Source organism: Columba livia, chromosome 5 (genome assembly GCF_036013475.1).
Source record: "Columba livia isolate bColLiv1 breed racing homer chromosome 5, bColLiv1.pat.W.v2, whole genome shotgun sequence".
Classification (NCBI taxonomy): domain Eukaryota; kingdom Metazoa; phylum Chordata; class Aves; order Columbiformes; family Columbidae; genus Columba; species Columba livia.
The window spans coordinates 10,862,554-10,871,759 of NC_088606.1; the positions used below are offsets into that span (position 1 = coordinate 10,862,554).

The window sequence follows — 9,206 nt, forward strand, 5'->3', positions numbered from 1 at the left end:
TTTTTCCCCGTTTCTTAAAAACATTCAGCTTTGTTTACTTACAGTTTTCTTTTCCACAGAAAAATATTTTTTATTTTTAAAAAATCAAAACTGTATGCGGTTAACTGTGTACACCTGATAGTCACTTCATATGTTGGAATACAGAATTCTGAATGTCATCACTAGATTAGTGATCTCAAGTAAATTGCAAAATGATATCTAGGAATTCCTCAGTGCACAAACAGATGGGTGGAGAGCAGAACACTCGGTACCAACTCCAGAAAACTGTCTAGGGAATATACTGGAGTAGCACATAAATAAACCATGTTGATAACAGAAAAGTAAACATAATGGGGCAGCTCAGAGATTTGCAACATGTGTATTTCCCTGAAATGATGCTACAGGCAGCAGAATATTACCTGAGAGGGCAGAGTTTAGAAATTTCGTTTCTGAGAAGAACTTCACCAGCATTTCTAACGGCTCAACCGAAGGCCCCGGCTGTGCATCCTACAGCGTAAGCCTGGAGAAATGAAACTGTCTCTGAGAACTTAACTGGCAAGTGTCGCAGGGGTTCTGCTTGCTGCAGAACAATGTTTAGATTTCTTAAAGAGAAGCGGGACTTAAAAGAATTCGGTGGCAGGTTCACTCTATTATTTGCTGCATGGAGGAAATATGCCAAGCCGAATGCTGCTTACCTTCTCTCCAGGTGCCTGTCCCCGTTCACAAAGCAAACTTTCAGGCGTCTTCCCTCTTTGATAACCATTCGCTCCAGGGGCTGTGTCTTGGAGCTCTGGAGACAAACTTTCAGGCGAGGCCGTATCCGTCACAGTGCAAACTGTCAGGATTCCTCTCTCCCTGATAAGCATTCGCTCCAGAGTCTGTATTTTAGAACTCGTGCAGCAAACTTTCAGGAAAGGCCTTATGACCACATGCAGAGCAGACTTTCAGGAGACACGATTCTCAGAAAATAAAAAATTTAATGGAGTAGATTAGCAGAAGGGCTGGCTCAAGCTGGGCACCTGTGCAGAGGTCTGCCCAAGCATAGAAAACTACAAACTTTTATATCTTTACAGACCATTCATACCAAGATCCAGTCCAAAAGGAAATTTCACCACCAGGTCCCTTGCTCCCCATTGGACCATTTTACTCTGACTCCACGTGAGCCTTTGTTTTGTTCAGTTGTAGACATTATTTTTAGTCCATATCCTTGAGGGTGCTGTTTTGCCAAGATAAGTTCTTTCTTCTCAGCGAGGTGCAGAATAGATCCCACTTTGCAGATATCTGTGATGTCTCTGTGTTAGCCTTGGATCGTTGTTTTCCCAGTCAGTTACATTTTTTCCAGCAAAATACAAGCTAGACTTTATCTTGCAGACATTTAGTGTAGTCTGCAGTTGCTTTTGGTGAATACAAGCAGGACCTTACAGCTTAAAATTTTAACAAATCTAGTCTACTAAGTAACATGAATCAAAGAGTACACTAAAAATCATACAACCTTATCTCTCTAAATAATCCATTACATTTGGTGTGTATCTACTTAAGCTAAATGATCAACGTTGAACTTGAATTGGGCTCATCCACTGACCTGTGAGTAGTAAAACCATTGCCATACAGCTGACTTATTTAGCAGGGAGAGCTCAAAGTGGCTCATCCAGGCTGTTGTATTTATAGAATGAAGTGGTTGACTCATAGTCAAATTGCATACACAAGACTCCCTGCACCCACAAGCCACCGGCGTTCAGTTGCTGTTCTGCTTCCCTGCGGGTCTCCCGGCGGGAGTTCTTGGCCTGGCTGGGGCTCAGGCCTTTCCCTCCTCTGGAGCCTGGACCAAACTGCAGCTGGTTTGGCTGGGGGGGGGTCAAGTGCATCCACCACAGCAAGGCTACACGTAAAGAACTGATTTTCTTACAGGCAGAGAAGAATGATGGCCTTGGATGAGTCAATGGACAGGAGTTCTGGATTTGTTAAGAGTTTGAAGCAGAGAATTTTAGAAACAGAATAGGAAAGTGGTATTTAATCTAGGTATTTAATGTTATTCCCAGCACCACCTTCCATTTTTACTTCTTTCCAAAGTGCAGTTGGCCTAAAACCATATTTCTACTAGCTACTACAGCTATTACACAAGGTACACAGACGTTGCCACAAGATTAGAGAAATGTTATCTCTGCTCCCTACATTGATTCCTTACAGAGCGCTTGCTTTACAGTTATTTCAGTAAAATCATATTGTTATGATTATATTACAATCATATTGTTGTGATTATTGTTAGAATTATATTGTTACGATGAACACTTTTCTTAACACTTTTGCACAGTGAAAGAGAAAAGCATATAATTATTAAAAATAAGCAACAAACCTGGACATTTAGTCACCCAGGTTTGCCATAGGGGATCAAGGACAGGAGTTACACCAGCTTTGGATATCTCTCTGCTTGTGAAATCCAGCACTTTCAAAGGAGTTTGGCCTTTCCTGTGGAAATTCAGCACTGATCACAAAGCACGTTTAGGAGTTTCACGTTTCCTGCCCAAAAAGTTGTATTAGTGGGGATGTGGGTGGTTTGAATGACCCCTGTGAGTCTCCTGCTGAGAGTGCGGACACGTTCAGAACGGCAGCCTGTGCGTTGTGCAGTGAGGACAAGGGGTAATGGGATCAAGCTGGAACACAAGAGGTTCTGCTTAAATTTGAGAAAAAACTTCTTCACAATGAGGGTGACAGACACTGGAACAGGCTGCCCGGGGAGGTTGTGGAGTCTCCTGCTCTGGAGACATTCAAAACCCACCTGGACATGTTCCTGTGCGACCTCACCTAGGCGTTCCTGCTCCAGCAGGGGGATTGGACTAGATGGTCCTTTGAGGTCCCTTCCAATCCCTGACATCCTATGATACTGTGATACTGTGAGCGTGGGAATGAGGGTGAGTGTGGATGCTGATGTGATTTATGGCCAAAGAAAACAAGACTGTCCTTTTTTAACTGTGTGATTTTAAGGGGCACAGGTGAGCCCAGAGATTTACTTTAGAAACACTGATCTTGTCTAGCACAGCTGCGCTGTTGTAGACCTGAGCTACCAAATTCTGAAGCTTGCTGGTGGATTTTAAGGACCTTCTGCTTGCAGTGCAGACATGGAGTTGACAGTTCACAGGAAAAGGGAGGCAGGAGGTGGAATTTGAATAGCAAAGGGGTGGAGACTTTATCCCAGGGTGACTTTATTGAGCACAATGAGTGCACTCAGGACAGGCTGTGCCTTGTTTAACCTGTGGACACATCTGAGGTGTGTTTACACAAAACACCTCCCTGGTGCACAGCTCTGACATGCCCAGAGTGAGGAAGAACTTGGTGAGACAAGGGACAGTTGGAGCAGTCACACAGGTCATGGTCCATGGGAAAAGAATTGCCTTGGGGAGACTAGAGAAGAGCTGCAGATCGCTCACCAAAGGTGAGACTTTTCCCTAAAGCCGTTGACCATTTGTATAATCTTGGGAAAGAAAAACACTGTTCTGTATGACCAACAGTGCATTTTTCAAGGCATCTCTTTTTTTTTTCTCTAATTACATTTTCTTGAAGTAGAAGTAGTTAGCCTTCACTTAAATGCAGATTGGGAAAGGGAAGCCTCTCCGGATAAATTAAAACTGCAGCTCTAGAGATACCGGGGTTGGTCCTTGAAACTGTTGAGATATTCAAGTTTTAGACGAGACACTTATTCTTATGGCTCCATCTCCTTAAAACAGATTAAACTGACATGCCAGTCTACATATAAATGGCAGAAAAAGGCCATGCAAATTAGGATATATAATAGAATCACAGTTTAAACCAGGATACAAGTGTTGCCATGGTCTGTGACAGGAGTTATACTGATTTTGGAAAATAATTAGCACATTTTTAAGGTGCATAGTAATGGGGCTTTTTGTCTACCTTCGGCTGTAGAAAGAGAACTGAACAGAAAACCAAACAAATCCTCCAACCATCAACATATGGTTTGACTTGGATTTTCCTTTCTGTAAAAGAACCTGGATAAAAGCAGGTGAAACTCCAAAGAAGCTATTAAATAAAAGAAACTTCAGGCAAAGAGATATCTGAGGTTGAAGAAAGGTATGTATTAATCCTGCAAAGGTTGTTGAGGGAAGAGGCAACCTCTGAGATTATCTAGTGAATCTGTGAAGAGACAGATTGCTCTTTTCTTAGGCACCAGCGCAGCCACATGGGTGAGTGTTTCTCTCCTCTCCATCTGATGCTCCTTTAGCTTTCCCTCGAGCTCCAGACATGTCTGGTCTGGGAGATGCTATGACTGAAATCCCTTGGGGCGGCAGAGGGTATGGTGGTTGCTCTGTCTGCTGAGGGACAGGGACAGGACCCTCCCAGATGTCCCCCTGCAAGGGAGGGGAGTCACCCCCTTGGTGACTTCACATCCCTGCAATGGGGAGGTCCTGGCAGCTGTGTCCGGCACTGGGAGTGAGCTGCACACACCCTGTGCCTTCCCAAAGGGTCGTGGCCTTCGCTTCTTCTCTCAAGCAAGTCGCTCCCTCCCGGTGAGTCACCTGGGGACAGAGAGCAGAGGGGATGTCACTTGGTTCAGGGGAAGGAAGGTGGTGACCAGTATCTCTGAATGCTGGTACCCATTTACTCTTACCCTCCAAAAAGTGCAGAGGCTGCTTTCTCCTCCAAAAACCGCAACCAAAACCTTTTCTCTCACAGTTGGATGACTTCATGTCTTTTTCATGCAATGCTTATGGAACTTGTTTCCTCTCTCCTTGCCAGAGTGAGGAGCCCTGGCTGTTCCACAAACACACCACGTCATGGTTTTCCTTTTCCCTCCTGTATTTGGTCTTCATGCACTCCATGGAGCATTTTAAATCTTTTACTCCTCTAATTTCGTTTTCTTCCTAAACACGGAATAGAACACCCAGGGGTAACTTTCTGCCTTGATACCTGTATTTAAAAAAGGAAAGGTACAGCTGTCAGCAATAGTTCAACATTTACAAAGCTCTTTGTCTATTAGTACTGAATATCTAGACTGCATAATCAGTAAATGAACAGCACAGATGTTGCATCTATATCTCTGAGACTTCTTTGGTTCATCTTTTTAATAAGGATAGAAAGCCCACATTTAAAAATAGGAAAGTAGATAAGATTTGATTAGAAATCTTGATACGTACAGTATCTTCCACAGCACATAATTCAAGAGATCATAGAAAATAGCTGTAGGGAGTTCCTCTGCTTTCTCCAGTTTAAATCCTCAGCTCTCTGTTGAAGTCGTTTTACTCAGTCTGGAGAGCAGTCACGCAGACAGACTCCTCCTGCCCACTCACCGCTTTAGTTGGCACTTGGACAGGCACACTTTAAATTTGACTTTTATACATTCTCTAAGGAAGAGATATTTATTGGATTTCATTTATGAATTAGAAGATAATGAGGTAGAAAATACTTTGGGAAAAAACCCAAAGTGATGGCTGCTGATAGCAAGTCCTAACATTAGAATAATTACTGAAGCTAATACATTACTAGAGACCCGCTGTAGGATGCCAGTGCTACAGGATGAGGAATATACCCAGGGAAGCAGAGTCTGTGACACTTGTGAGCTTCCAGGGAATACACGAGTGCATCTGGAAATGAGATTTTCACACTTGCTAAATGGATGCTTTCAGCTGAAGTATATGAACAATAGCAAAAAGCTTCTAGAGATGGATGTTTTGTCGTGCTATATTTAAACCATCATATCACAGACTAGACTCAGAATGGAAAGGACTTCTTGCAGATTTCCTCTGTGTGTACATGCAAGAGAGCAAGTTTACCTCAAAACTTTGTGATACTATAGTCATTACTTTCATATTAAAATGTAAGCTTTTGTCTTAATTTTATTAGTGCCAAATTTCAAGTCATTGTTTTTCAATTTATTTGAACTGAGACAGTCCTTAATTTTTTTCCTTTGTGTTTTCCTGCTACAACAATATAGTCTCGTGTGATCGCTTGACAACTATTGATCAGTTATATTTAATTTAGATCTTTTAGCATGTTATTGCATAATTCTTGTATTTACCTAATGCTAAGTATTGCTGTACAGTCAGCTTTAGCTGGCTAGCTTTTGATAAACATTTTCTCAGTTCAGAATAATTTCAGTAACTAGTTTTAATGTAATCTGAAGTAGTTTTTATCTAAAGGAAATTAAAAGCTACCGCAAACTGTTCTGGAACAAAGGAAGATTATGACTTAGGGACACATTACCTGCTGTAAGAAGTCATCAAATGGCTATAATTTACAATAGAAGATTGTTTTAGGGTATTATTTTGTTCCTTATAGTCTCTCTGAATACAGAAATGATTATCTTTGCAACCCCAGAATATGCCTGATTCATGTACAGTGACAGCAGAAGACTTGGCTAAAATAGCCAAGGATCCTGAGGCACAGAACATGGTCTTCAGTTGTCTTATTCTCTTTTATTTCGTGCTCGAGGTGAATTGGGGATGTGTTGTATATTTTATCTTTTTGTGGATTAGTGATTTATGGAATTGGGATAAAAAGGAACTGCTGGACTGGAGAGGCTGTGAGCGCTAGCAGGCATTTACACAATAATAACCTTGGACATTGTCTTGTTCTCTCCAGGTTATCATAAAGAAATCTAAGGGAAATTTGTACAGGCCCACACTATAAAGGGCTGGCTACAGTGTGTTTTTCTACCTGTTAATGTCAGGAAAAGGAGATGGGAAGCAGGAAGTTTCTTGATTCAAGCAGGGGTGGGGCAGCTACAGGAATCTGGAGCATATGGTCCAGGTTCCTGTGTTACCTGATAGAAGAACATGGGGATCCACCAGCAAGGGCTGTGGTCTTTTGTTTATGGAACTCTGAATTGTGTCAGCAGTTAGTGAAATATCAGCTAAGCAAAACAGAAAGATTGAATTCCATCTAGACACACCCAATACTGAGGACTGTAGCAGGCACCCTAATGACTGTAATTAAACATAGTTTTTACAAGCTCCAACCAATCTAGAACTCAGCCAGTTTTTAAAGTACAGTAATCCAAGGGCCCATGTGAAGGGTGGGATGGTTCTTTGTAACCCTCAACAAAATCAGGAGTTGTGACCTTCCCCAGAACACCTGGTTGCACACTTAAGGCCATTTTTGATGCTGTGTAAGGTTCAGATGCTGTTGGACACTGTAAGCAGCTGAGAACATTGGTTGTGTTAATTTGCACTCGTGTGGTTTCTGTCTGCCTCACTAAACTTTGAAATAAGTCTTAGTTCTTAGAAAGGCAGAAGGACACCTGCATTTATTGCAGTTCTTAGATAGGATCTTATTTCATTTGGTATAGCGAAGAAGTTTGGCTCAGGAAGGCCAGGCAAGAGAAACACCACGTTTCACAATCCACCGCTTGTTTCTCGCTTCTTCACTTTGTTATCTGTGGAAAGGTTAGTAACAAATAGTGCAACATATCATCTTTGTCACTGCACAAACATTAGAAATAGTGGAGTTCCAGAAAACTTCTGAGATATGGTAAGGTTGAAAAGTGACTTGCTAGGCAAACAACAAGCAACAGAAAGGGCAAACAGACTTACTGAGATGAAACTGAGCTGATCTTAAGCTCTGGAGAAAGATGGATTTCCACATTCCCTGTTCCCCATCCCCATTGTGGGTAACACCTTGGCATAATGACTGCCATATTGTTCTAATAATTGTTATTGTAACTTATTCAGCCAGTATGTAGTTATTTACATTGGTGTTTTGACTGAATTTTAACAGAATGCAGATTTGATGAGCTAAAAACCTACTGAACCAGCATAATTAACACCACCCAGGAAAAAAAAAAAAAGCAATAATGGTGAGGTCAAGACAAGTATGAATAGAAGGAACAATCCTTCTCAGTCAGTTCCTTGTAAGTGATTTCCCCAGAGGAAGGGGGAAGAACATCTGCAAGGTGAGATCACCATGCCCCAGGGCACAGCAGCCGGGGTCTCTGCAGAAACCTGGGCTGGGCAGGCTGCAGAACCAAGGAAACAAGCCACAGGCTACAGCATTTGGGGGCAGGGGATGAAAGACAACCCCCATCATCATCAAGCAGAAGAGGATCAGTGTTGTAGACCGCAGTAGATGAAAACAGACTTGTGTGGACGGCAGCATCTTCTCCAAACCACCTCAGTGCAGGTAGATTTGCTAATGCAGCTCAGGCAACAGGAGCAGTAAGAAAAAAAATCTAAGAAAGGTATTTCTGACTCATTAGTCAAAAGCAATGTGATGTTTCACAGATTATTTTCTCTTTGGCCAACAGTCTACATAACCCTCCAGACCACCTTCTTGTGCCACAGTACTCAAGGATGCAGAACGGTTCTAAGCTCATCAGTACACTGCGCTCTGTCCCCAGCCCTCGCCTCCTGCCAGCGAACGGCTGTGCTGGTCACAGCACACTCGGTGACCTCCATGGGGCTGATCACACAGCTGCAGAACAACGTTTAGGTTTTTTAAAGAGAAGCGTGACCTTAAAGAGTTTGGTGGCGGGTTTGCTTTATGATTTACTGCATGGGGGAGATATACCAAACCAAATACCACTTACCTTCTTTCCAGGTGCATGTATTTGTTCACGAAGCAAATCTTAGGTGTCTTCTTTCCCTGAGGACTGTTTGCTCCAGGAGCTGTGTTTTGAAGCTCCGGAGGCAAACTCTCAGGTGATGAGTACATCCGTCATGATGCAGACGTTCAGGGTTCTTCTTCCCGATACCCATTCACTCTGGGGACTGTACTTAGAGCTCTGAAGGAAAACTTTCAGGGCAGACCCGTAACCACGTGCAATGTAGACTTTTGGGAAGCAAAATTTTTAGAAAAAAAAAATTAACGGAGTAAAATAGCAATCTGGGTACCTGCGCAGAGGTCTGCCCGAGCATAGAAAACAACACTTTTACATCTTTATAGAACATTCACACCAAGATTCAGTCCAATAGCAAAGTTTTGCGACCAGGTCCCTTGCTGCCCATTGGACTCCTTTTCCCTGGCTCCACGTGGGCCTTTGTTTTACTCAGTTGTAGACATCGTTTTTGGTCCATATCCTTGAAGGTGCTGTTTTGTCTGGATAAATCCTTCCTTCTCAGCCAAGTGCAAAAAAAGGGCCCACTCTCCAGATGTCTGTGATGTCTCCGGGTTAGCCTTGGATTGTTGTTTTCCCAGCAAAATACAAGCTAGACTTTATCTTGCAGACATTTAGTGTAGTCTGCAGTTGCTTTTGGTAAATACAAGTAGGACCTTACAGCTTA

General features: G+C 42.6%; 1 long non-coding RNA gene across 1 annotated transcript; it reads right to left on the bottom strand.

The window, feature by feature from the left end:
• Nucleotides 1-313: 313 nt before the first annotated feature.
• On the bottom strand, nt 314-8,932 carry LOC110361372 (uncharacterized). Its single transcript, XR_002417937.2, has 3 exons — nt 8,513-8,932; nt 4,601-4,899; nt 314-4,508 (listed from the first exon to the last, which is right to left on the bottom strand). It is a non-coding gene; the product is annotated as an uncharacterized LOC110361372 (long non-coding RNA).
• Between the last annotated feature and the right edge of the window lie 274 nt (nt 8,933-9,206).